General features: G+C 43.8%; 1 protein-coding gene across 2 annotated transcripts in view; it reads left to right on the top strand.

Moving 5' to 3' along the window:
- Positions 1-27,672, top strand: part of PCED1B (PC-esterase domain containing 1B) — a 121,823-nt gene that overhangs the window by 25,041 nt on the left and 69,110 nt on the right. Inside the window, exons 1-2 of one of the 2 annotated variants that reach the window (XM_080939001.1) lie at positions 1,180-1,298; positions 3,659-3,724. The gene's annotated coding sequence lies outside the window, so the exon portion shown is untranslated. Of the gene's footprint in view, positions 1-1,179; positions 1,299-3,658; positions 3,725-27,672 lie in introns of those variants that run through there. The other variant, XM_080939002.1, reaches the window with a different exon arrangement.

Raw genomic sequence — 27,672 nt, 5'->3', positions numbered from 1 at the left:
TAATAGCGTACTGTTACCAACCAAAAATGAAGTAGAGCTCTTTTGCTTTTCCTCCGGCCATTTCTGCATATATGGCAAAGAGGATGGTTGCTATGGAGAAGTGGGAAACGTTTGTTTGGCAAGCACAATTTAAAAAACCCCAAGGCCTTGAAGGCCTGCCATTCTCGTACTCACTGGTTTGTCCTAGTAAGGGCACAGATAAAGTCTGTAAAGGATCTACATAGGAAATGTACTGAAGCAAACCAAGAACAGATTTTAAAAAGAAAAAAAATCAAAAGTACTGAGCAAACATTCTGAACTTTTGGCAAAGGAATTGCACTGACTGGATCCCCATGATTGTTTGAGGTATTAATAGTGACTTGATCTGTCATATTTTGAGTATATATGTACGTGTGTGCGTGTGTGTTGTTGTTGTCTCAGTTTTGGTGTATGAAGACTTTCAAGGCTTCATGTGTTGTCCTGGGAGAGAACGGGGTGAGGAAGGTACACTCTGTCATGTGAGGCACACCTACCACGGTGTGCTCATTCAGGCTCTGGGGAGGACAGGTACTAATGCAAAGCCTGGAACACGGCCCCGTCTGCTTGGCCGGAAGCTGTGATACAGTCCCAGGCTGGACAATTAGTAATTCGAAGCTATTTATGACCATCATACTGTGAAGGCCTATGTTAGAAGGCTGTGTTTACATGCCGCACAGCAGAATGTGTCCAGGAATCATTGCCATGGCAATGTTTGGTCAGACTAACAAACCAAGTCGGGGAAATCCAGGCCCTTAGCACGGGTACCGTGGTTAGCACATCTCCGAGTTAGCTCTACCTCACTGCTGTTCTGTTTCAGAGATCAAACTGATTCCCACACCCTGCCAAGCAGCCCCCCTCCTTCCCTATCCCTCTCTGTCCACAGTGAGAGCGACATTATATCCCCTGCACATAAAACATCAGGTGTGCATAATTAAGAAATCGTATATTTAGCACATGTTGATTGTCTCATGGTCGATGCTTCATTATGTGGCTTCAATTAGTGACCCCATGACTCATTTAGATCGTGATCAGTAAAGCCCTTTCATTTATCTGTTTAAAGGGACCTGAGGTTTTAGTTAATTATCGCTTCCTGACAGCCTGAAGGTCGGACTATTTCCTTTTGTTTCATGCTGCAGTTAATCCCCTCATTAAGGGTGATAGAAAATGAATAATTAAACATGTACCATTTTCATATTTTAGGTAAGGAGAGGCCCTCAGATCCCAGAGGACACCCTAAGAGAAGTCAGGATTGTGCTGAAGACCCGGTCTCCAGCAAACAAGTGAGTTTCAGTTTAGTCTCTTACAGTGAAAATGCATCCACTAACGTACTTTGTCTAAACTGAAACCAGATGATCTGTGAACAAACTGGCCTCTAACTCTCAGAGACCGCCGGGACCAAAAGACCCAGCAAAAGCAACTCGAGGAGCTGAGGGTTTACTTGTGTCTTAGTCAGGGTTTCTATTCCTGCACAAAACATCATGACCAGGAAGCAAGTTGGGGAGGAAAGGGTTTATTCAGCTTACACTTCCACACTGTTCATCACCAGAGGAAGTCAGGACTGGAACCCAAGCAGGTCAGGAAGCAGGAGCTGATGCAGAGGCCATGGAGGGATGTTACTTACTGGCTTGCTTCCCCTGGCTTGCTCAGCCTGCTTTCTTATAGAACCCAGGTCTACCAGCCCAGGGATGGCACCACCCATAGTGGGCTGGGCCAGGGATGGCTCCACCCACAATGGGCTGGGCCCTCCTCCCTTGATCACTAGTTGAGAAACTGCCTTATAGCTGAATCTTGTGGAGGCATCTCCTCAAGGGAGGCTCCTTTCTCTGTGATAGCTCCAGCTTGTGTCAGGTTGACACACAAACCTGCCAGTGCACAAGGCAACTCTTATAAGGACAACATTTAATTGGGGCTGGCTTACAAGTTCAGAGGTTCAGCCCATTATCATGAAGGCAGGAACATGGCAGCATCCAGGCAGGCATGGTTCAGAAGGAGCTGAGAGTTCTACACCTTCATCTGTAGGCTGCTAGCAGAATACTGGCTTCTAGGCAGCTAGGATGAGGTTCTTAAAGCCCATGTCCACAGTGACATACCCAGTCCAACAAAGCCATACCATTTAATAGTGCCACTCCCTGGGTCAAGCAGTTTGAAACCACCACATGAGCCTTGGGTAGGGGCATTCTGTATTCAAACCGTAAGAGCAGTGAACGTTTGACATACTGGGTCTCTCAGGCTGTATGAACATCCATATATGCAGAGGTGTAGAAAGCTTTAAGTGCAGAGTCAATAAACTTTGCCTAACACAGTCAGCGATTGGTACATGCCACCTAACAGCCTCATGGTGATGCAGACAAATGAACTGAGCAGTGTGGTTGCAGGCCCCAGCCAAGTGTTCATTTGCAGGATGTTCAAGTTTCCTTTGACTCACAGGGCTAAAGGCTAAGGGTGAGTTATCTTAAGCCTTGGATAAAAACCCCAATCTCTTGGGTGTTAGGAAATCCAACTTCTACCAAGCCTTTCAGTTATGATAAGAGGTTGAAGCAACAGGAAATAAAAAGAGGGTAGATGTGACCCCACAAGGCCACCTTGTGGAGGGGAGACAAAGCCACCCACATCAGCTTTCAGGGCATGATTGGGATCCCTGCCAGACTCTATCCATCACTGAAGCCCCCTCTTCACTTTTCATTATTACAGGAAGCCTACTCCTGTCTCATCTGACTTTTTTTGAGGGTTCTTAAGCTCGTTCAAACTAACAGTCTACTCAACCTTGTTGAGAAAGCCCTGGTCCTAGTTCCACACCGAAACAAGGAAACATCGTGGTGTCTTAGTTCCTTTCATTTGCTGAGAGTGAAGACTTAGAACCTTCTCTAAAGGAAAGGGCGGGTCTAGGCTGAGTCTAAAAGACTAGAGATTTGACTGACAGCGGAAAGCGGAAGTGTGCGGACATAAGCACTGTGTCCAGAGGGGGCGTGATCGTGGCTAGGAGCACTCAGATTGGCCAGTGGGAAGAGGTCTAGGGGTTGGAACATGGTCTTGGGATTTATCCTGATGTCAGTCATTATGGATGACCGAGAGCAAAAGCAGATTTTCTAAAAGAAAAAAAAGGGGAAAAAAAAATCCTAAGTGCACAGTGCCATGGTTACTAGAGTGGCTGAGATAATTTAACAGGAAGAAGGGAGCCAGGCCCCTGGTAATGCAGACTGAGAAGTCACGTTGGAGTAGGTCGTTGATTATATGGAAAAAACGCGGCCATTATCGCTCAGAACTGAATCTCAGATTTTGCTGTATCATTCATTATTCTACTCAAAAGGCTCAACCTTGGGCTTTTGTAGGAGAAACATGCTGCTCCTTTACCAGAGAGTCTGGGAAACAGCATCTAGAAACTGTTCCTACAAGGATGAGTGGCCGAGGGGAGGAGAGCAGCAGTAACAGAAAGGGGCCAAAACGCCTTTCAGAGGCGCGCACACAGGGGCGGGTCTCATAGCGACCTCATTTCCTCAGCCGTGGGTGGAAAGGCTCCTAGTCTCTGGAAAGCATTGCATGGTTAGAGTTGGAAAGTTTTATGATTTTTCAGTTGAGCGGTGTATATCACCGCGAGAGAACCAAACCCGGACAACTCCGATTTCACTGTATCATGTTTCAGAGGAGTGAACAGGACGGGCGCAGAAAGCCTCCACCCAGAGCCTCGGGTTTGATTCGCCGCTAGAAGGTAAGAGCCTGGGACTCGAGAGAGTCCTGGATGACCGGTGACCAAAATAGGAGAGATGACGTAAAGAAAAGAAAAAAAAAAAACTTAGTAAACGGGTGTGTTCATTGCATCTTCCCTTGTTGTAAGCATTACACTTCTGTTTGTAGAATTAGCTATTTGGGAAAATGTAGAACCCGGGGAGCACCCGCCCCCCAACCTTAGTGCTGTTAAGGGTTGAGTGGATCCGATGCAAAAGTGTCAGCAAATGCTGCTCTCTGGAGACAGGGCGCTTACATCCAGAGAGTCCAGCAGCCCCTGTCCCCAGCCCCCCGAATCCCTTCCCAGTCTTTGAGGGCCCATCAGCCTTCGTTGGGTTCTCCATGCTACCATAGTTTTGTGTGTTGAAGGCCTGGCTCCGTGGCTAGTGATGTTTTTTTTGGCAGGTTCTGGAAGCTTAAGAGGTAAGGCTGAACTGTAGAAAATAGGTCACTGGGATTATAACTTACCTGGTACCTTGCCTCTCTTGTCTCTGTCTCTCTGTATCTCCACTCCCCCTCCCCCAGAACTCCCCCATCTCCTCCTCCACCCTCTCTCCCTGGTCACCATTAGGTGAGCAATCTGTCATACTCTACTGCTGTGATTTCCTGCCCTGGACTGAGACTGTGAATACAAATAAATATTTTCTCCTCTAAGTAGTTTCTCTTGAGCACTTGCACATCCACAGAAGACTGTGGAACACACCGCTCCACACAGTTCTCCTGCCCTGCCCACATAAAGCTACAGGAGAAAAGAATCCACTCTATAAAGACCCAGCCCTTTCCTTCTCTGTCAACACACTTCTCGGTCAATAGCTTGGCTCTACTTCCGGCAAACATCTAGGCCGGGCTTTGTGTGCCTGCCCCCAGATGCCCGGTAAAATGCGCACAAAGCAAGGATGTGTGCAACTGACAGTCTCTGAAAGGTGGAAGGTTTTATTTAGCACGAGCCAGAAAGTACTCATGCAGCGCGATTCTCATTCGACCCCTGTTTTATTAAGCATAGACCACTTAAGAGGTCTGTCTGGATGTCTGCCCCGATGGTCTCACCATCTTGAAATTGGATCAGACAAATGCAGTGGTGGGTAGTAAGTTTTCCAAGCTTGGTTCTGCCCTTCATGTCATATTCCTGTCAGGTCTTCCTGCAAACGTTCAGCACTTTAGAATTAGCTAGACCCAGTTCACACCATGACACCTTCAGTTTTTAATGCTTGCCCATCAGCCTCATCCTTTGAAATCACTGGTTCTCCGCACGCATTCCTCGGATGCCCGTTAGCAGAGCCAGTTGGGTTTTCCTACTTCCTTATTTCCTTCTTTTTCTTCCTGATGGTGTTACGGTGTTTCCTAATTTATAGTTCTAGTGTCATGACCTCCCGGTGCTCACTTTTATTGGGTTTAGCATGTTGTATTTTGTTTCCAGTTACTTGAAAGGAGATGCTGGATACCAGCTCTGCTCCAGTATTGTGGTGAATCCTGAACAGACACTGGGAAGTAACATTATAATATATGCTTTTCATTCTCTGCGTATATTCTTACTGACTACTACTCTCTCCTTTTGAGACTGGGACTCATGTATCTTACATACTACATAGTACACAGTACATAGTATATTGTACACAGTACCCAGTACATAGTACATTGTACACCGTACATAGTACACAGTACTCAGCGCACAGTGCACAGTACACAGTACACAGTACATTGTACACAGTGCATAGTACACAGTACACAGTACATACTACACAGTACACAGTGCACAGTACATACTACACACTACATAGTACACAGTACTCAGCACACAGTACACAGTACATACTACATAATATGGCCTTGAGCTTCTGGTCCTCGTACCTCTGCCTCTCGAGTCCTGGGATCACCAGTATGAGCCAGCCACAGCTACACTTATTTTATGAGTGCTGTGGATAGAAACCACGGCTGTGCAAGTGCTGGTGAGCACTCTGACAACGAGCTGCATTCCCTAGCCCCAGTTCTCCCTGGTTTCAACGTTAACAAAGCCTACTTCAGTTATCAGAGAAGGTCATGTTGTTCAGAAGAAGCACATTTGACTCCTCCAGAATTTTCCTACCAGGTCTGCTGAGAAGTTGTTGACTGTGGGTTAGAAAACTTTAAAGTCCAGCCTGCTGTTGCTAGGCTAATCCTCGTTCCCCAACTCCTCAACTCAGAACGAAGCAATAGGCAAAGAGAGGCAGAGAAGAGAGACCAATACAGAGACTCCTGAAGCAGGTACTCCAGCCTCAGGCGTCCCCTGGACCAGCCCTCTGTGGCTTTTTCTGCAGATGAGGTATAGGAGACTTTAAATTCTTATACCCACTGTAGCAACTTTGAGTCATTACTGTTATTTGCTAATGGCAACTCCACATCAACACAGAAATCAGGCATGTGAGTATAAATGTTTCTCGTGATAGAGAACTTGCCAGTGGCAGAGCTGCCTGGAAAATTCTTAAACCAGATCCACCAGGCTCTTGTTTTCTTGGTTAATTTCCTTGAGGTAATTCTCAGCTATACCTTGTACCCGGAGTCTTTGTTTTTAATTTAGGGACAGTAAGTGACAGCCTTCATATTTTTCATGATCAATTCATGTTATTGAAAGGCTCTAACATTCGGATTGATCAATGCTTGGGTCCTGGGTCACTTGTGAAGATGCAGCTGTGATTGATTGGATCAAGAAGCTAGAATCTTGGTGGAGTCAGACTTACTCATCTCTGTGGACGACCATGTTGCCTTTCCAGACTAGTCTGTGGCAAGGTCCACGATACACTCTGCCAGAAGTGAGAGGAGGCTCTTCCTTCTGCGGGTCCTCTGATAGAAGGCAGCCTGAAAGGTCCACATTTATAAGGGAAAACCGAGGTGAACTTGTTCAGGGTTTTCTCAGTTTCTCAGAAGAATCAAAAGACAGTGAGCCAAATTCAGAACATGGGGGAAGATAACAAAATAGCTGATAAAAGCCACTTAAAGAAGGGGCGTTATTTTGGTCCATGGTTTGAGGGTTTACTCATCCTGGCAAGGAAGCCATGAGGGCAGGAGCTTGGGGTGGCTGGTCATGTTGCATCCAAGCTCAGGTGACAGAGATGCTGCTGCTCAGGTGTCTTTCCCCTTTTTAGGACCAGAGCCCACAGAATAGAAGGGCCTCCCCACCTCAGTTAACCTAGTCAATCTATTCCTCCATCAATAGGCCAGAGGCTCCTCTCTTCTCCTAGATCCTGTCAAGTTGACAGTCATGAACTATTACAGAGGGCCCCTGACATGAGCCCAGTGTCTGCTGAATCCTAGTAGGCAGGATCGCTGGGAGCAAGACCTTCTCCCTCCAGTAATGTACACCAGGGTGGCAGAAGACCCAACAAGCAGGTAGACCGACAGTGTCCTGGCAATGCATCAAAACAGAATCCCCTGGTCTGGGCTAGCCTCCAGCCCTTAGGCAGTTCCTCAGACATCTGTTTAGGGTCAGTCTCCTAGGAAGGGAAACTGTTAGAAAACTGTATTTTTACTCTGAAGACAAAAATAATAATCACCTTCTAGGGTTGCTTGGGGACAAAACCAATATAAGAAAATGAGAAGCTGTTTGGACAGTGAGCATTCAGAATGTTGTAATGTCTAGCAACCAAACTGGCCAGGACCTTGCTGCCAGGGGTGGTGGGTAGATAAGCTTTGTGGTCTCTAGCTTGAGGACCATGGAGTGTGCTCTTGGAGTGTGCTCTGGGGAAGAGCAAGGGCAAAGAACAAGGGGAACAGCGCAAGTGCTGCAGGGCTCCCCAGAACTGGTATGCACTAAACAAGGACCTAGCTGTTGGCTCAGCAGTGTCAAGGGAAAGTCGATTGTAGGGGCGATGAAGGAGAGAAGTGTTTTCTTTCAACTTCCTCTCCCAGAATCCTTTGTACCTACACATTCCTGATGCCCAGATTTCAAAACAACACAATTCCCAAATGTACCCCAGATCACCCTCTTTTCTCACATGTTTGTTTAGGTGGGTGATCAATATTTTACTTTCTGTTAATCCAATAAATTGTAGTTTATTTCCTGTGTCCCAGTCTCCAATGAGATTGAACATCTTCACCTGTGTTTATCACCCAGCTGCATGTTCTCCTAAGATTTGTTACCGAACAAAACAAAATCATCTTACGAGTTGGTTCAGGACCTCCTGTTCATCGTGGCCATTCTTCATTTCTTTTAGTTTCCTTTGAACTTCACGTTAGTTTATTAGTTAGTTAGTTAGTTAGTTGGTTGGTTTGCTAGTTAGTTAGTCGGTTGGTTAGTTAGTTGGTTGGTTTGTTGGTTAGTTGGTTGTTTGGCTAGTTGGTTGGTTAGTTAGTTGGTTGGTTGGTTAGTTGGTTGGTTGGTTAGTTGGTTGGTTGGTTGGTTAGTTAGTTTGTTGGTTAATTGGTTGGTTAGTTTGTTTGTTGGTTAGTTGGTTGGTTGGTTAGTTGGTTAGTTGGTTGGTTGGTTGGTTAGTTTGTTTGGTTAGTTGGTTGGTTAGTTGGTTAGTTTATTGGTTAGTTGGTTGGTTAGTTAGTTCGTCTGTTTAACTTTACAGCTGTGCAGTGTCTCATGGTGCATACACACATTTAGGCTGTCTTCTTTCAGGAGAGTCCTTACATTAGGTAGAACTCTTTCATCTTCTGCAGTCATTGTGATTCAGATCTAGACGTGAAATATTAAACTTTATCATTTGCCATCCAGCTCAGCTCAAGACTGCTCTGGCTCAAGTGAGATTGTGTTTCTGCTCTGCCTAAAGAGCAGCCATGTGTGGCCGGCTTTGGAAGAAGGAAGGTTCAGGATGTTTGGAATTCTAGACATCCCTGCTGCATCCTTCCACCAGCCATCCTGCTGTGGTTTGTCCTTCATGGATGGGGACATGGAAGCAACTGGGCCATGTCAGTGATGGTCAGCCCTAACTACACACTGGAAAGACCTGAAAAACTTTTTAAAGACGCTATTAGATTTTCTCTAGAAGGAAGAAAAAGGGCAACTCAAATCTGCTAAATCAAAGTCCCTATGAGTAGGAATTATATATTGATACTTAAGAAAGAAACTTCACAGATGGTCCTCATGTGCAGCAGGAAGGAGCTTTGCTGCGTGTGATGGTCTTTGATATTCCTTCTACAGTCATCACTAAGATTCGAAAATCTGTTAAATCTGGACAGTAGGCCGAGCTCTTCTGTGATCTTTTAACCTGTGAAGCCGAGTTTCTGTTTTCCCACGTGGTGTAATGGAATTGATAACCGGGCTCAGCGCCTGACCTGGAAATGCTTGCTAGAGGCTGAAATCATTTATAAACCTCCCTGCTTCTTCTACTCCCATGATGGTCCGTGGATGAAATGTTACTGTGAGCTTTTTTTGTTGACCCAAAAAGTAGCTGATCAGAGCAGAGTGAATTAATGCTTGGTGATTGGTCAGGTGACTCACTAATCCCAAGCAGCAACCTCTTCTCCTCCGATCTCCACTTTAGAGATAAATTTAAAGTATATTTAGGTGTGAAGCGAGCTTTGTAGTTTGTTACCTTCAAGAATGCAGGCACAGTAGGGTTACAGAAGAACCACATTCCTGAATGATTGTTTACTCAGTCGGCTACTAGGAAATCAGTGGACTGTAAATGTATTTCCAGGCTGGCTGAGATAGCTCCCTGAATATAGATAGATGTCTGCTGCCAAGCTGAGCACCCAAATTCGGTTCCTTACAGTTGATTTCTGGGCTGACACCGTAGAAGGAAAGAATACACTTCTGCAAGTTGCCCTTTGACCTCTACACATGTGCCAAGGCACTTCCCTGCCTAAACAAATAAACACATTTTAAACAAACAACAAATTGGGGCTGTGGGGATAGTTCTTGTTTTAAGGGCAGTGAGTTGTTCTTGCAGGGTACCTGGGTTTGATTTCCATGGAAGCTCAGAGCCATAAATAGCTCCAGGGGATTCAGTGTTCCCTTCACCTCCATACCTGTGGGCAAAACATTCATATACATAAGATAAATATATCCAATCTGTTCCCATTAGGACAGGTTCCGTGCCAGTTTGCGATTGACAAGAACAATGTAATTGCCTTAGTGTGTCCTGAGTTTATTAATAAAATACAGCACTTCTGCTGAAGATGGGACATAGGCCATTTCTGAGAAGGTAAGATTCCTGATGGGACAAAGATGCTGCATATTTCCTTATGTGTATGACCAAGACCTAAAGTGCAAGGGACATCGTCTCACTTGAATGGCAGTGTGCAGTGTTTGAGACCTCCCTGGGTCTCCCTTCAGGGACCCAAACCCCAAGGTTCCCTGAGAAGCTGTTCTGATTATTGAAACACGGGTTTTGTGTTTCAGATCCAACCAGCATGTGTTTCCCATCAGCCCCTTTTCTGTTGAGTCCATACTGGGCAGAGAGGGCTGGCCCATTGTGAAGTCTGATCTCCCAGGTCACAGGTGGAATGGGCTGGGTTCTTTGAAGTTCTTCCATAACTTCGAGTTTCTCAGAGAAATGAGTTCCTCCTCCCACTGACTGTGGTTGCTTTAGAAGGATTTTTTTTTTTAACTGATTTTTGTTAGAACTGAAAAAACCCACTTAACGTTTCCGTTTTGTTAATAATAGAGTCCTGGGCCTTCACAAAGATGGTATCATCTTGATGCAGGGGAATCTGTAACTTATTGAAAGACAGTTTGGAAGACAGACTCTGGCACAGTAAGAGTGTGACGAGGGCCTCTCTCACCTCAGAGGAAATAATTTCCAGACTTCTCTCTACATATTTTTCACTAATGTATTTTTAACTGTACTCAAATATTGTCTTAGTTAGAATTTTCATTGTTGGGAACAGACACCATGACCAAGGCAACTCTTATAAGGGCAACGTTTAGTTGGGGTTGGTTTACAGGTTCAGAGGTTCAGTCCATTATCATCAAGGTGGGAAACAGGACAGTGCTCAGGCAGATACAGCACGGGAGGAGAGTTCTACATCTTCATCCCAATGGCAAACAGAAGACTCTCTTCTAGGCAGCTAGGAGGAGCATTTCCAAGCCCTCCCCCACTGCGACACACCTCCTCCACAGGCCATGCTTGCTAAGAGTGCCACTCCCTGGGTCAAACATAAACTACCACAAATATATGAAGGCAAAATATGCTCTGTGTTTGAGACAGGGTCTCATGTAGGCTGGGGTGGCCTTGAACTCCCCTGACCCTTTCATCTCAGACCTCAGCATGCATCTTAATTTTAAGAGTAGGAATTGAGGCTTTCCCATTGATGTGTGACTGTCCCATCACCTGCAGAGCTCACTCACCTTGCAAAATTGAGACTCTAAATACACCAACTAGAAACCTTCCATTCACCGTTTTCCCTCCCCCTATACCCAACAGCTCCACTCTACTTCCTGCCTCTAAATTGACCTGGTCATTCGGTGTCTGCCTTGACTGCCTTCCTTCACTCAGCACATTAGCCTAAAGGAGACATTTTTAAAGAGCTAAGATTACTGTGTGGCCAGCTGTGCCTGTCCAACCTAAGATGCTTCATTGTCTCTGCGCAGCCTCTCAATTCTGACAGGATGTAATTTTGCATATAGCAGTGAGGAAAAACCATCCACAGGTGCTCAGACCCCATCCGTGGGCACCATTAGCCCCCCAGAGCATCCGTACTGTCCCTTCAGGCTGAGGCAGGGGATTATAAATTTAAGACTGGCCTGGTCTACATAGTGGGACTCTGTCAAAGAAAGAAGGGGGAGACAGAGAGAGAGACAGACAGAAAATTCACAGCACAAAAAAGCCCATTGTGGGGGTGGATCAGCTCCTCCACAGAGGCCAGTCTGACTCAGCTGACGCCAGCCCCCAGCCCACAGGGGCTCTGTGCTTGATTATGGGTGTGTGCTGCCATCTGGTATGTGGGTAAGAACGGGAGACTCAGACCCTCCGAGTCACGTGTGCTGTTATTTTATTTAACACTTATCACGCGGCTTGAACTGCAGCAGTGTAGCATCAGACCTGGGATCATCCGATATTGCTCCCTGTTCTTCAAGGGACGCTTCTCACAAACTGGCTTCAGGGACATCTTTCCAGGCCACCCAAGGGCAGCTTCTTTTCCTAATGTGTTTTAGAGATGGCTTGGTTGTTTGAAAGGCCATGAAGTTTTCTTGTTTGAAGTAAGTGCCATTTCCCTAGGAGTCTTTAGGCAAATTTCTGTACATTTCATCATTTTTTTTTCTTGGAGGAAAATACGTACCTTTATATCCCATCCGTGACCCTGGCTGTTTCTGTTCACAAGACTGGTTTCAGCTGAAGGTTTGCTTGTGATTTCTGTCACAGTCTATGTTTTGCACCTCAGTATACGAAAATCTGAGTGTTTCTCCCTAGGAAGCATCCAAAGTACAGTGTGCTTCACCAAAATGTGCTTTTCTTAACTGGGTTTTTAATACTATGTGTTTTAGTCAGGGTTTCTATTCCTGCACAAACATCATGACCAGGAAGCAAGTTGGGGAGGAAAGGGTTTATTCAGCTTACACTTCCACATTGCTGCTCATCACCTGAGGAAGTCAGGACTGGAGCCCAAGCAGGTCAGGAAGCAGGAGCTGATGCAGAGGCCATGGAGGGATGTTACTTACTGGCTTGCTTCCCCTGGCTTGCTCAGCCTGCTTTCTTATAGAACCCAGGTCTACCAGCCCAGGGATGGCTCCATCCACAATGGGCTGGGCCCTCCCCCCTTAATCACTAGTTGAGAAAATGCCTTACAGCTGGATCTCATGGAGGCATTTCCTCAACTGAGGCTCCTTTCTCTGTGATAACTCCAGCTTGTGTCAAGTTGACACACCAAACCAGCCAGTACACCATGATAAATCATTATGACCAAAGGGAATTTCAGGAAGCAAAGGTTAATTTGGCTGATGCTCCTGGATCATAGTCTATTGAGAGAAGCCAAGGTAGTAACTCAAGGCAGTAACTTGGGAATGAAAGCAGAAGCCATGGAGGAGTGCTACTTACTGGCTTGCTCACCATGGCTTGCCCAGTTTGTTCCTTATACACCCAGTAACACCTACCTAGGGCTAGCACCTCAAGGAGTTGTCTGGACTCTCCAAACAGCAGTAATTAATGAAGAAAATGCCCCACAGATGTACCTACAGACCGGCCCTATGGTGGTATTTTGTCGTTTAAGAATCCCTCCTCACAGATACGATTAGGTTTGTGTCAGATCGACAGATCAGCACAGCCTTCAAATATTATGATCCCATAATGGACACGTGTGAAATCAGATTAATAATGTAACAGAAATGTATGTCGTCATAGTGATTGTCTCTGCTATACTTGTTTTATTCCTGTATCCTTTAAACAGCTCTGCTCTCCTCCGTTGGGCTCTAGGAAGCATTGGTATTATTTAGGTGCATCTTTTTCCCTTCAGCTAGTGGATGGAGGTGTCCCTCAGCAGCAAAGAGTCTCAATTTGTCATGCACAGGGAGAGGCTGATGACCCGGCCCTCAGAGAGGTGACTGCCCTGCTGATGTAACGATGGGTCACCTGTATGCCTGCACTCTTTGTCTGATATCTGGAACTGGGCACCAGAGTTTTCCTTAAGAACACACACGCCCTCTCAGCTGTGGAAATGTCTCATTCCCCTGGAGTGTAGGGAATCGGGTTAGGACTCATGCCCAGCCACACCAGGGAATCCCTGTGAAGCGGGGGAGAGCCTCACAATCCAAGATGTAGACATGTGGTTGACAGACAGCTGTGGGAAGTCGCAGGGTGGGCCATCCTCTGGATTTAGAAATCACAGGTGAGTCTCGGTGCCCAGACTTTCCTGCAGGCACACTAGGTATGGGCACTGAGTCAGCAGCTCACACGGTCTAGTTCAACACTCCGGCATGGTGAGATGTTTCTCCTCCTTGTGTAGAAGTGAGCAGGGGGCTTTTCTATGTCTCTGTGCTCACCATCATACACTGATTACTCTAGTCCATTGTGCTGAGCCCGGCAGCTTCACAACTCATTGGTTCCCTTGTTCTACCCCATCCACACCCAAAAGAGACAGATGGGAAAGATCCAGCCCACCGTTACCAGACTTGAACTAACTTCAAGTTTGTACTCCAAGTTTCTATGACATGTGTATAGAGAAATATTACCCTCTTATGTATTCTTAAAGACTGTGGCTTTGCAAATCACAGAATCTAGCCAGAGGTGCACACTGGGGAAGCCTTTTGTATGTTTTGCTAATTCCTTTCCCCTTCTGCAGTTCCCGATGGGGAGGCAGAAACACACACTGAAGTTTGAGTCTCTAGAGATGTGTTAAAGGTTTTCTGGGACAAGGGAGAGATGCAGAGCAGTTCCGAGAGGCTCACTTGTGCAGAGAGACCGGCTGTCAGAACTCAGCTCCTGTGTTTGCCGTTTGTTCACACACTGCAGCTGAAACTCAACTTCTGCCATCCGGCCGGGCAGAAAAAGCTGCAATGCTGACAGATCCCGTGGACGAGAAAGGCTGTAACTGCAGGAGCTTAGATTCAAGCCCAGGCCCTCTGCCTCTGCCTCCGAGTCTCGCTCACTTAGCTCTGAGGAAAGACATTGCAGCTCCTTAAAATCTGGCTTTCCATCCTGGAAACCCTGCTTTCTCATGCTCTGGTCTGTCACCTTAGCACTCTGGGAAGTATCTAGGGAACATTCCCCTGGGTCAGGCCTGTGACTGCTCCATATAACCTTTTCAAAGCACACTTCATTTCCAGCTCACAAGTCTGCTGCCCTGGGCTATTCACAGCTGCCTTTCCCCAACCCCCACCCCCGCCCCTCTTGCCATTCCCTACCCCGTGTGTAGTAGCACCGTCTTTCTCTGGAATAAGCATGTGTTCCATCCCGGAAGCGCAGGGCTGCTGTCACCACACCCTCCAGCTGCAGAAGAGGTGGGAAATCTCAGCCTCCTACACTGCCACCAACACCCAGAGCCCGGAGTGAGCCTCATAGAGGTTGCATCTGGCTTTAGTCATACTGTCTTACTCCTTGACATGGCACGCTTTTGGGGAAGTCCTGCCTCCATGGTTGCTGCTGAGCAAGACTTAATGAGGGACGCAGAGGTGGGGAGAAGAAGAGGTGTCTTCCATAGTATTTTACTGCTGTGAATAGATGCCGTGACCAAGGCAACTCTTAAAAAGACAGCATTTAATCAGGGCTGGCTTACAGGTTCAGAGGTTCAGCCCATCATTATCAAGGTGGGAACATGGCAGCATCCAAGCAGGCATGGTGCAGGAGGAGCTGAGAGTTCTACACCTTCATCTGAAGGCTGCTATCAGAACACTGACTACCAAGGCAACTAGATAAGGGTCTACACCCACAGTGACACACCTTCTCCAACAGGGCCACATCCCCCTAATAGTGCCACTCTCTGGGCAGAGCATATACAGACCATCACATTAGCAGTTAAACTCCAAAAAATATCAGGGAGAAAGTCTAGCAGCATATTAATTAAATTCCAGGGTACTTCACTATGGTCTGATGAAACGCAATGCTATAAACGCATTGTAAGGTTGTCATTCAAAGCATGACACGTAGGTTATGGGGAGAAAACGCTTTATGATGGGTAAGTAAATGGTCTTAGGACCCCGTTTAAGTGGAAGAGTTGCTGGCTTCTCTGTGCTCTCCTTATGGTTGTGACATCGGAAGGGAACAGTCAGCAGTGTCTTCTCTGCGTGTGGTTCATGCTGGGTGGATGCTTTCCTGTCTTCCTGCCGGTCCTGATGTTTCCAGTCTTTCTAAGCCTCCCACTTTTTATGTTTTCAAAGACAAGTACAGGACGCTTGGACATAAAGAGACAGCCATGCTAGTGGGGACAACTAGAACCTGCTTTTGTAGAGGAGGCTGTGAACACTCAGTGTCCCCAGTTTCCTTCCTCTCCTTCTAGAAACATTTTAAATAAGAAAACAGTCGGATCCGTGTATCGGCTCTTGTGGGTTCTCCAGAGACGCCAGGTCCCTCAGTCACCGGTGAGCCCTCTGTTCTCTACGCATGCAGCAAACCAGTGGTTGCTGGAATCACCCTTAGATCTCTCTCTTGGATCCTCACATAGTCCTTCCATAGGCAGGCCTTCGTATGTGCCTTCTGTGCATGCAGAAAGCCTGGGGTACAGCAGTGTCAGCCTCTGGCTGAGGCTCCGGCGCTGTGAAGTTGTGTGGACTGTCTTTCGGCCTCTGAGAGTAGCGGGGCTTTTTCTTTCACATCGGTCAACATCTGTTCCTTCAGTTCAGTTTATTAAAAGTCCATGTTCACAAGCATAGTGAAAATTATAAAATAAAATAGGAATGGGCAGTGGCGGCTTTTAATCCCGGATCTTGGGAGGCGAAGGTAAGCGACCAGCCTGATCCACAGAGTGAGTTCCAAGTCAGCCAAGGGTACAGAGAGTGACCATATCTTGGAAAACAAAGCAAAACAATAAATAATACAGAACTAGTAAACAAACAAATGATATACGAAGAATGTCCACAAAGAAAAGATTCCAGAATTGGTCATTTTGAAGATTTGAAGCAGGGCCTCTCACGTAGCCCAGGCTGGCCTCAAACTCATATATAAACGAGGATGACCTGGAACTTTGTTCCTCCTGCACCTTCCAGGGGCTGGTCTTATGTGTTTGGCTGCCATTCCTAATCTCTGGAACTTAGATCCGGGGCCTCCTGTGTGCTAGGTAGTCTCTCCACAACTGAAGGACATTCCCAACCGTTACGATTTCCGCCAGGACATTTCTATGGTATTTTGTCTCAAAATATCATTTATTTTCTCGAGTTTCTCTTTAAAATGACCCTTAGTACTAGGTTACTCCGTGGTTCCTACACAGTGCCAAGTTTCCAGAACACAATTACAGCACCTATGACATACATACTTACAGACACACCCTTGGCGCCTCGACTCCAGAAGAGGTTCTGATAACCTCTGTCTGCACCAATAACCGTTTGTCCCTTCAAGATGTGCAAAGCCTGTCAAAGCCCATGAGTCATTTTTCATCTCCAAATGTCAATCTAATACTGCAAAGGCTCTGCGGGTGACAGTTCAACCAAAGGGGACATCTTTATTCTCAAAAGGGTGGAAGGCTAGTTTTGATTTGTGGTTTAAAAAAGAAAAGTATAGATTGGTTTTTATTAAGTATTTTTCCAGTTTCTAAATTTGCTAAGTTCTGTGCTCAACATAGGAGGCTGCACAGCCCCTTGTAATAGTTTGCTACTGGATTAGTGTAAAGTTTTAATGGGTAACTAGTTAATCTGAGTCAAACTGTTTAAGCATCTAAATGCTAATATTCACATTTACTGACAAGATCAGAGAAAAGAGATCCTGAACGGTATCAGCCATGAATATTTTTAAAAGCTGTTCATTTGTTTTGGGGGCAGTGTCTTCTCTGTAGCCCAGGTTAGCCTCAAACTCATACCCTTCCTCCCTCAGGCTCCCAAATGCTGGAATTACAAGTGTGCACACCTGAACAAGCAGCACGTGGCTTATTCTAACAGGATAGTGTGTGTGCAGATGTGTGTTTGTGTGTTGTACATTTGTGCATGAAAGTCTACATGCTTGTTCAGGTGCATGTGTGTGTGTGTGTGTTTTCTTACCCGTGCTTTGTATGTGTGGTATACATACGTAGATAGATGTTCACATGCATGTATATACTCATGCATGTATGTGCATGCATGTGTGCCTGCATGTATACGTATGATTCTTCTAACCTATGCTTTGTGTGTGTAGTGTACACATGTGAGTGAATATCCATGTATATGTGTGTCTGTCTGTGTGCAAGAATGACATCAGAAATTTTCTCGAATCGTTCTTCACCTTATTATTTGAGGTGGGGTCTCTCAGTTGAGCTCACCACTGTGTCTTGTCTAGCTGAACACTATTCTGGGGATCCCCTTTGTCTGTGTTTGAAGCTCTGGGACTATAGGTTGACTGCCACACCCACCTGGCATGTATGTGGGTTCTGGGGAGCTGAACCCCAGTTCCCACGCCTCCACAAGATCTTTATCTACTGAGCTACTTCCCCAGTCCCAGTAGCTTTTTATTATAAAGCAGAGATCTTGACAATTTTTCTCTGGTGTGTAAGAACAAGAATGCCTATTTAACGAGTTCTCCCATTTTTTATCAAGATAAAATTTTAATGAAATGCCAGGCAGCGTTTTATGTATGTTCTGAGGTTAGAAAGCTTCCCTGAGGAAACTGTCGAGACAGGTGGCAGAAACGTCGGTAAGCCCACAGGAGACTCTGGCTCTGTTCGGGCTGTCAGGATGTGCAGTCGTGAGAGGGACCGGTTCCCTTCCCTTCACCTGGCGATTGGGCGTACCCATAGTCCTGTCCTTGGGAAAGGATTTTTAAAAAGCATTCACAGGGATAACGAAATGAACCTCACATCTAGTGAGTGGTCACGCTTAAGTGCTCAGCATGGTTGTGGCTGGTGGCGCTCATCACGGGACCAAAGGAGTGTGCTGTCATAAAGTCCAGCCAAAGGACTCAGTGAAGCACCACCAGAGATTCATCGACGACTTAAGTGTTCACCCTACAGAAAAGTTGCTTGAGTTTTAATTGCCCACGGTATCATTCTCCATTGCCACGCAGAGACCGGTGAACCCACGCGTGCTCTTTGCTTTCCAGTTTGGCATTTCTCATCATCCTGGTGTATCTGATGCCGTAATTTCTATGTATGGAAAGTAATTTTAAAAAATCCTCAGACATTTTACAGTGGCTTCATTTTTTAACCAGAAGATGTAGCTGGGGAAATTGGGGCGATGGAGCCCACCTCTCTTCAGCCTTTACTCTCAGCACCTGACATTTCCCTCTCAAGTATGAACATCTCCCCCACAGCATTGAGAAACTTCTCTGCTTCCTGTAGTAAAGTCCTTCCGGTCTGGAGGATAAGAATTTGGGAGGGACAGAATGTTTGGACCCTGAACATGTGATTTACAGACTTGCAGCTCTGTGTTTTACTTTCAGAGCATTGGAGGACAGGGAAGAGAATTTCAGTTCCAAGCTAGCCTGGGCTACATAGCAAGACCTTGTCTCAAAAATACAGTTATAAATCATAATCCATTTTGTGTCATTTTGCATTCTTTGAAGGCCAAATTAGCTTGTCTTTTTTACTCTTTCTTGGCACATAAGCAAGATTGTGTCAGCAATGTTTTCAAGAGCTTCTTTGCTAGTGGATTGCCTTTCTATCAGTTGACAATGTGCATGTGACACACACACATGTGCAGTTACACACACATGCACACACACATACATACTTACACACACATACACACACATACACACATACTTACAAACACATGCACACACACACATACTTACACAAACACACATGCACACACATACACACATACTTACACACACAAGCACACACACATATACACACACGTGCACGAGTGCGCTCGAAGATCTGGACTTGGGAATTTGCTATTTTGATCAGTGATCTACTTTTTTCTCTCTTGTTTTCTTTTTTATTTGTTTGTTTAGCTGCAGCCTTTTCCTGTCTCACCCTTTCCCCCCTTTTACTGAAAATGAATTTTTTCTCACATAATATTATGTTTTCTCTTCCTTCTAATCCTTCAAATTCCTCCCCACTTCTCCGTATGTCCTGATTCTCCCCCTTTCAGCTTCTCATTAGAAAACAGACAAGCTTCTAAGGGATAATAAGATAATATAATTAGGTTTAACTGCTGTGAACAGACACCATGACCAAAGCAACTCTTACAAGGACAACATTTAACTAGGGCTGGCTTACAGGTTCGGAGGTTCAGCCCATTATTATGAAGGCAGGAACATAGCAGCATCCAGGCAGACATGGTGCAGGAGGAGCTGAGAGTTCTACATCTTCATCTGAAGGCTGCTAGCAGAATACTCACTTCCATGCAGATAGGTCTAGGGTATTAAACCCCACCCACAGTGACACACCTATACTAACAGGGCCACACCTTCCAATAGTGCCACTCCTAGGGCTGAGCATATACAAGCCATCACATTAATATAATATAATAAGTGGAAGGGGATAACATCTGAAATGTAAATGCAGAGAACATCCAATAAAAATATAATAAGATAAAAGAAAAACTAATACATTAGAAATTCAACAAAACAAATAAACAGAAGAAAAAGAGCCCAAAAAGGCACAACAAACAAATATATATGGAGAAATCTCATAGAAACAGTAAAGTGGAAGCCATAATATATACACAAGTGTGTGTGTGTGTGTGTGTTTGTGTAGTATGTGGATAGATAGGTAGATAGATAGATAGATAGATAGATAGATAGGGAAAGTTCTGAGAGGATGTTATGAGACAAGAAACCACAAAGGTGCCACTGAGTTCTTTGTCTGTTGTCCACCCACTGCTGGGTAGCTCATTTCCTCAATGATACTCCCTTGGAGAAAACTAAATGTTCAATTGCAAGTGGTTATCAATGAGAGTTAGCTTCTGGATTAGGGATGGAGGCTATACTTAAATCTTTTTTCCTTTCTAGGGCCCCATGTGGTACAGACCTGTGCAGGAACTGTGCGTGCTTGCCTCTGTCTCTCTGAGTTCGCATGAGCTTGGGTCATGCTGATTTACAGGGCTTTGTTTTCTTGGTCTCCTGGAAGTTTTAAGGTCACCTACACATACTATCCTATCATCTTTAAAAGAAGATACTTTAACTTCTTCTTTTACAATTTGTATCTCCTTGACCTACTTCAGTTGTTTTACTGCTTTAGCTAAGACTGTTGAATAAATATGGAGAGAGTGGACAACCTTGTTTTGTTCTTGGTTTAGTGAAATTGCATTGAGTTTCTCTCCATTTACATTAATGTTGGCTATGAGCTTTCTGTAAACCTCCGTTCTTGTATTTAGTAGGTCTTTTGTATCCCTAATCTCTTCAGGACTTCTATCACAGTGGGATGTTGGATTTTTGTCAAAGGCTTTTTGTGCATCTGATGAGATGATCACATACTTTTGGTCCTCTAGTTTGTTTATATGATGGGTTACATTTCCAGATTTATACATGTTGAACCATCCTTGCATCTCTGGGATGAGATCTGCTTGATCGTGGTGAATGGTTTTTTTTTTATGTGTTCTTGGATTCAGTTTGCAAGTATTTTGTTGATAATTTTTGTATCAGTGTTTATAAGGGAACTTGGTCTGTAATTCTCTCTCTTTGCTGAGTCTCTATTTGGTTTGAGTATCAGGGTAACTATGGCTCTATAGAATGAATTGAGCGATGTCTCAAGTTTGTGGAATGATTTGAGGAGTATTGGCATCAACAGTTCTTTTAAAGTCTGGGAAAATTCTTTTTAGTTTTTTTTTTTTTTTTTTTTTTGTTGTTGTTAGACTTTTAATGACTGCTTCTTTTTAAATAGGGGGTTATAGGTTTGTTTAAATTTCTTCTCTGTTCTAGATTTAACTTTGGTATATGTTATCTATTGAGAAAATTATCTATTTCTTTTAGATCTCCAATTTGGAGTAGAGGTTTTTAGGATTCCCTGGATTTCCCCAGTTTCTGTTGTTATATCCTTCTTCTCATTTCTACTTTTGTTAACTTGGATTCTCTCTCTCTCTCTCTCTCTCTCTCTCTCTCTCTCTCTCTCTCTCTTTCTTTCTCTCTCTCTCTCTCTCTCTCTCTCCCTCTCTCTCTCTCATCCCCTTGCTCTCTGCCTATCTCTGCCATTTAGTTAATTTGGGTAAGGGTTTGTCAGTCTTACTGATTTTCTCAAAGAATCATATTTGTTCTGATTGATTCTTTGTTTCATTGAGTATTTATTTCATTGAGTATTGTTGTTGTTTGTTTCCATTTTATTGATTTCCTTGGTAAGCTTATTAATAAGTTTTATTAATGAGTTTATTTCTTGCTATCTATTCCTTTTATGTGTGATTTCTTCTTTTGTTCTAGAGATTTCAGGTATACTGTTAAGTTCATATAATATCTCTACAATTTGGTTTGAGCATGTTGTGTTTTTATTTTCATTCAGTTCTAGAAAGTATTTAATTTCTTAATTCACAACCTGACCAATTTTCACTTGGCAGGGAGCTGTTCAGTTTGTGTGAGCTTGTAAGCTTTCTGTGGTTTCTGTTGTGGTTGATATCCAGCTTTAACATAGTGATCTGATAGGGTTGAGGGTATTTAGTTTTCTTGGATATGTTAAGACCTGCTTTGTATCTGAGTATGTGATCAATTTTGGAGAAAACTCCATAAGGTATGGAGAAGAAGGTTTATTCTTTTGTGTTTGGTCAAATTGTTTGTAAAGATCTGGCAGGTTATTTGATTTAAAATGTCAGTTAGCTTTAGCATTTCTCTATTTAGTTTTTCCCTGGATGGCCTGCCTATTGGCAAGAGTCTCCCAATATCAGTATGTGAGAGTCAGTATGTGGTTTAAGCTGTAGGGATGTTTATGAACTTGGGTGATCTTGTTTGGTGCATAGATGTTAAGAATTGCAATGTCTTTTGGTGGGGTTTTCTTTGATTAGTATGTAGTGTCCTCCCTTTCTCCTCTGAATAGTTTTGCTTCAGAGTTTATTTTATCAGATAGTAAAATGGCCATGCCAGCTTGCTTTTTTTTAAATATTTATTTATTTTATGTATATGAGTACATTGTAGCTGTCTTTAGACACACCAGAAGAGGACGTTAGCCCCATTACAGATGGTTGTGAGCCACCATGTGGTTGCTGGGAATTGAACTCAGGACCGCTGGAAGAGCAGTCAGTGCTCGTAACCGCTGAGCCATCTCTCCAGCCCGCCAGCTTGCTTTTTAACGATCCATTTCCTTGGAATATCTTTTTTTCAATGTTTTACCATGAGGTGATGTCTATCCTTGATGTTGAGGTGTGTTTCCTGGATGCCGCAGAAGGATGAATCTTGTTTTCACATCCATTCTGTTATTGTCTGTATCTTTTTTATTGGGGGGTTGAGACCATGATGTTGAGAGATAACAACAAGCAGGGTTTGTTGATTTCTCTTATTTTGTTGTTGTGGTGGCACTGGTGGTGTGTTTGTGTTTTAGTATTTTTCCCTTCTGATTGCTATTCTCGGATTATTTATTCCTTGTGTTTTCTTGGCTATGGTTAACCTATTCAGGCTGGAGTTTTCCTTCTAGTGCCTTCTATAGGGCTGAATTTACAGATAGATATTGCTTAAATTTAGTTTAATCATTGAGTGTTTTATTTTCTCTATCAATTGTGATAGAAAGTTTTACTGGGTATACTAGTCTGGGCTAGCATCTGTGGTCTCTTAGAGCCTACAGCACATCTGGCCAGGTCCTTCTGGCTTTTAGTGTCTCCATTGAGAAGTCAGGTATTTAATCTAATAGGTCTGCCTTTGTGTGTTATATGCTCTTTTCCCCCTTGTGGCTCCTAATATTCTTTGTTTTGTATGTTAATTATTTTAATTATTATATTCCTAGGGGATTTATTTTCTGTCCCAGTCTATTTGCTGTTTGATATCCTTTTTGTTCCTTGATAGGCATCTCTTTTAAGTTAGGAAATTTTTCTTCTATAATTTTGTTGAATTTTTTTTTTCTGTTTTTGACCCGGGTTTCTTCTTCTTTCTTTATTTCTATTTGTCTTAGTCAGGGTTTCTATTCCTGCACAAAACATCATGACCAAGAAGCAAGCTGGGGAGGAAGAGGTTTATTCAGCTTACACTTCCACAATGGTGTTCATCACCAAAGGAAGTCAGGACTGGAACTCAAGCAGGTCAGGAAGCAGAAGTTGATGCAGAGGCCATGGAGGGATGTCACTTACTGGCTTGCTTCCTTCAGCTTGCTCAGCCTGCTTTCTTATAGAACCCAGGTCTACCAGCCCAGGGATGGCAACACCCACTATGGGCTGGGTCCTCCCCCCTTGATCACTAGTTGAGAAAATACCTTACAGCTGGATCTCATGGATGAATTTCCTCAACTGAAGCTCCTTTTTCTGTGATAACTCCAGCTTGTGTCAAGTTGACACCAAACCAGCCAATACACTGTTATTCTTAGACTTGGTCTTTTTATAGTAATCCCAAATTTCCCAGATGTTTTGTGCTAGTTTTTTAGGTTTAACATTTTCTTTGACAGAGTTATGTATTTCTTTTGTTGTTTATTTAATGCCTGAGATTCTCTCTTCCATCCCTTGTATTCTATTGGTTAGACTTACCTGTGAGATTCCTGCTCAAGTTTCTAAATTTTCCCTTTTCAGATTTCCTTCAGTTTGGGTTTTGTTTATTTCTTCTTCCAGGTATTGATCTGGTTTATTCACTTCCTTACACTGTTGATGTTTTCATAAATTTCTTTATTCATTTGTCTTGTACTTCTTCTATATTGCAGTTTTCAGGACCTGTTCTTGTAAGGTTTCTGGGCTCTGCACCACAGCTGGGGACAAGACTTTTCTTGGTATTTTTGGAGCCATTCTATGTCTTTTGACTTTCTCTATCAACTGGATCTGTTGGCTGATTTTGAACAAAAGCATTTCGGGGAAGGGAGAACTTGTGAAATTTTGTTTGACACTGTGATGTTCTGATATGTGTATACAGTGCATATTTTCACTTATTTATTTAGCTTTTGACTTTTTTCCCCCTCCACTATTTTTTATATTTATATTTTTAAATTATGTTTTTTGTGGTTTATAGTGATTTTTACCATCTTACCCATTTTACTTTAATGGTATTGTAAATGCTATTCTTTTACTTTCTGACAGATCATTCCTAGTGTGTGTGTGGCAATGTGACAGGCCTTTGCACAATTGTGTGGCATTCTGCTTTTCTACAGGTATTCACTAGTCCTAATAACTTTTAAAAGCAAATCTCCTGGTACTTTCTGTATAGACAGTCACTGCGTCTCCTAGTAGGTTCGTTTTTCTGTTTCAGTCTTTTCAAACAATCTTTTGGAGAAAACAAACTCTTTTTCATATTATAAAATATAAAAAGTAATGTTGCATAGTTGAAGCTCTAGTATGATGTCTAATAGAATTGACGAGAGCTGACATTTCTGCTTTGATGTCAGTCTTACGGGAACAATATTGTGCACCTTCATCATGAGAGGTGGTGGTAACTGTGAGGTTTTCTTTAAAGTCCCCCTTTCAGGTTGAATGCGCTCTCTTCGATTCCTAGTTCACTGTGAGTTTGTATAAGGAAGGAATTTGGACTTTACTGTCTTCATCTTTGGGACGATGACAAGATTCTCGTTTTGTTCTGATAACACAGTGAGTTGTGTTGATTCGTTTTCTAATGTGATGACAACCCTGGGATCATGAGATGAACCCAACTTGTTATGAAGTATTATTTCATTATCTGTGTTAGAGTCTACTGGCGTCAGATCACACTGCTGTGTAGATTTTCTCTTCTTGGAAAACCTTTGGTTTCAATATTGGGATAATGCTATCCTGAGCAGGTAACTTCCTTGAAGAATTTTTGGGAATTTATATTTGGTCTGATTTACCAGAGAAGTCATTTGAGCTAGGACTTTGGTGTGCAGATTTTAGCTTCTAATTCATTTTCTTTACTGCAGAAAGGAGTATTTTAAGAAGTGCATTATCTCTGATCCACAGATTATTGTGTTTTGCTTGCATCTAGTTTAAGATACTCTGTAATTTAATTTCACTGTGATTTCTTCAGTTACCAGGTATAGATTTAAGCGATTTAATTTTTAAGTATTTGGGAACTTTGTAGCTATCTTCTTGTTGCTGATTTGTATTCAGTGACGGTTGAGTTCAGTTGACAATAAAGGAATACATTTCATGATTTAAGTCCTTTCAAAAACTTGATGCATGTTATGGCTTGGAATATTGTGTACCTGGCTTAAGGCCTGAAAATAACGCACATTCTCCTGGTTTTAGGTGAATTACATGAATCAATTTGGCTGTTAGTACCGTTCGAGGCCTCAGTGTTCTTGTTGCTCTTTAGCTTGTCCAGTTCGATCATTATGGGATAGATAGTACATGTATTTTTGCTCCCGTGATACCTTTTTTGTGCTTCATTAACACTTGGGAGGAGAAAGATGCTGTAAATGTCATCAGGAAGATGTCTTATTGCTTCCTAAGTGCCTCCTTCATCAGTGAAAAACAGTGCTTGGCTCTGGAACTGAGAACTCAGTCTGAAATGATTTAGAGGACAGAGCACAGTGTTCCAAGTGCCGTGACAATGTTAGTGAGTCTGCCTTCCTTACTGTGTAGCTGCAGGAACATTTGCTAAGTTCCGTCTGACCAGACTCTAGCACATGTAACAGACGAGAATGTCTTAGAGGTTCAAAAAAGTGTTTCAGACATAAAGGTTGGAGCAAAGTCATCTTTACCTGAGTCCTACCAGCTCATTTTCCTCCCAAAGGCCATGTCTGCCAAATCCCAGCCAAAGACTTAACAACCCACGAAGGACACAGCAGACCCTCGGTTTCCCCACATAGTCTGCTAAGTTCAAAGAGAAAGATGACCCAGTTCCAGATACTTTCTGAAGTAGACTAGTAAATCAATTTCAACCCCGTGTTAACAATATGGATGGGCAAACTGCCTAGGGAACAGTTGGATTTTTTTTTTCTCTCTCTCTGAAGTTGGTTGCTGTCTTATTAGCAGAATAAAAAGGATGTTCAGTTACCAATGTCTGTCTGGCCTTAAGATTATAGAACAATCTTATATTCAAACCTGCGTTCCTGTGATAACTGCTCAGCTGGACTGCATATTTGAGAACTCAGGAAAACTGTGTGGTGGCGTCAGTGAGGCTTCTCCGGAGTTAGCCCGACTGAGAATGTTGAGTTCACTTGGATAAGGACATGGAAACCGGGGAGGTGCAGGAAGCCACCTTGGAATTATCTTTGAGGCTTGTCAATAATCTGTGTTTATTAATTAATTAATAATTAATAATCGGGGAGCAGCCCGTCACTCTCCTTTCTCGGGTGCCCGGCCCCGCCATTTTGACTCCGTTGCTCTCCGCTTTTCTTCTCCTCACCCAAGGCTTCCGCTCTCTGCCTTCCTTCTGCGTATCTCCTCGTTTATTTTTTCTCTGTGTGTGTTTCAAGTCCGCATTTCCCACCGAGGAACTCGACCTTCCAGAATGCGCCTCTCGGGGAGGAATTTTCATGCTGTGTTTCCAGAATGCGACTTGGTCATTTATAGAAAGCTTCAGCAAATCAAATGTCCATCCTGGTCCCGTCAGTCTGTCCGTACAGGGTGGTGCCCCCAGCGGTCCTGGGATGCGGGTCTGTGTTTTCAGCGGTATGGCAGTGTGATGCTTAGGGTTTCTGTTGCTGTGATGAAACACTATACTCAAAAGCAAGCTCAGGAAGAACATGTTTCTTCGGCTTATACTTCCATATCGCTGTTCATGACTGAACGGAGTCAGGACAGGAACTCAAGCAAAATAGGAACCTGGAGACAGGAACTGATGCAGAGGTCGTGGAGGAATGTTGCTTACTGGCTTGATTCCCATAATTTGCTCAGCCTGCTTTCTTATAGTACCCAGGACCATAGGCCTAGGGATGACACCACCCGCGGTGGGCTGGGCCCTCCCTGATCAATCACTAATTAAGAAAATGTCCTACAGGCCTGCCTACAGCCTGACTTTATAGAGGCATTTTCTCATTTGAGGTTCCTTTCCTCTCAGATGACTCTAGCTTATGTCAAGTTGACATAAAACTAGGCAGCCCTTAGTGGTATAGCCTACATTTGTGGGACTTGCTTAGCATCACAGAGAGCTGCTGTATCGTGTGCTGCACTGTGCCCGGCGTAAGGCCAGCTCTGCACTCTATGTGCTCCCTTCAGCCACAGCAGTTTCCTATCATTCATTTGTGGGCATTAGACTTTCAAATGAAATTCCACTTAAAGATAGCAGTACACCACTCACAAGAGCCTGCAGGTCGCAGAGCTAAAGGAACAGAAAAGCTTTTGCTTGGAAAACTTTTTAAAACAGGGTGGTTCTTGGGCTGGGCCATAGCTCAGAAGTCCAGCACTCGTCTGCTATGCTCAGACGCCTGGGTTTCATGCTATGATTAATAGATTGATTGATAGATGTCTGATTGCTATGATTAACA

The sequence above is a fragment of the Micromys minutus genome (assembly GCF_963924665.1).
Source record: "Micromys minutus genome assembly, chromosome: 27".
NCBI classification, from domain to species: domain Eukaryota; kingdom Metazoa; phylum Chordata; class Mammalia; order Rodentia; family Muridae; genus Micromys; species Micromys minutus.
The sequence above is the reverse complement of the archived record's forward strand: the minus strand, read 5'-3'. Positions and strand labels throughout refer to the sequence as shown.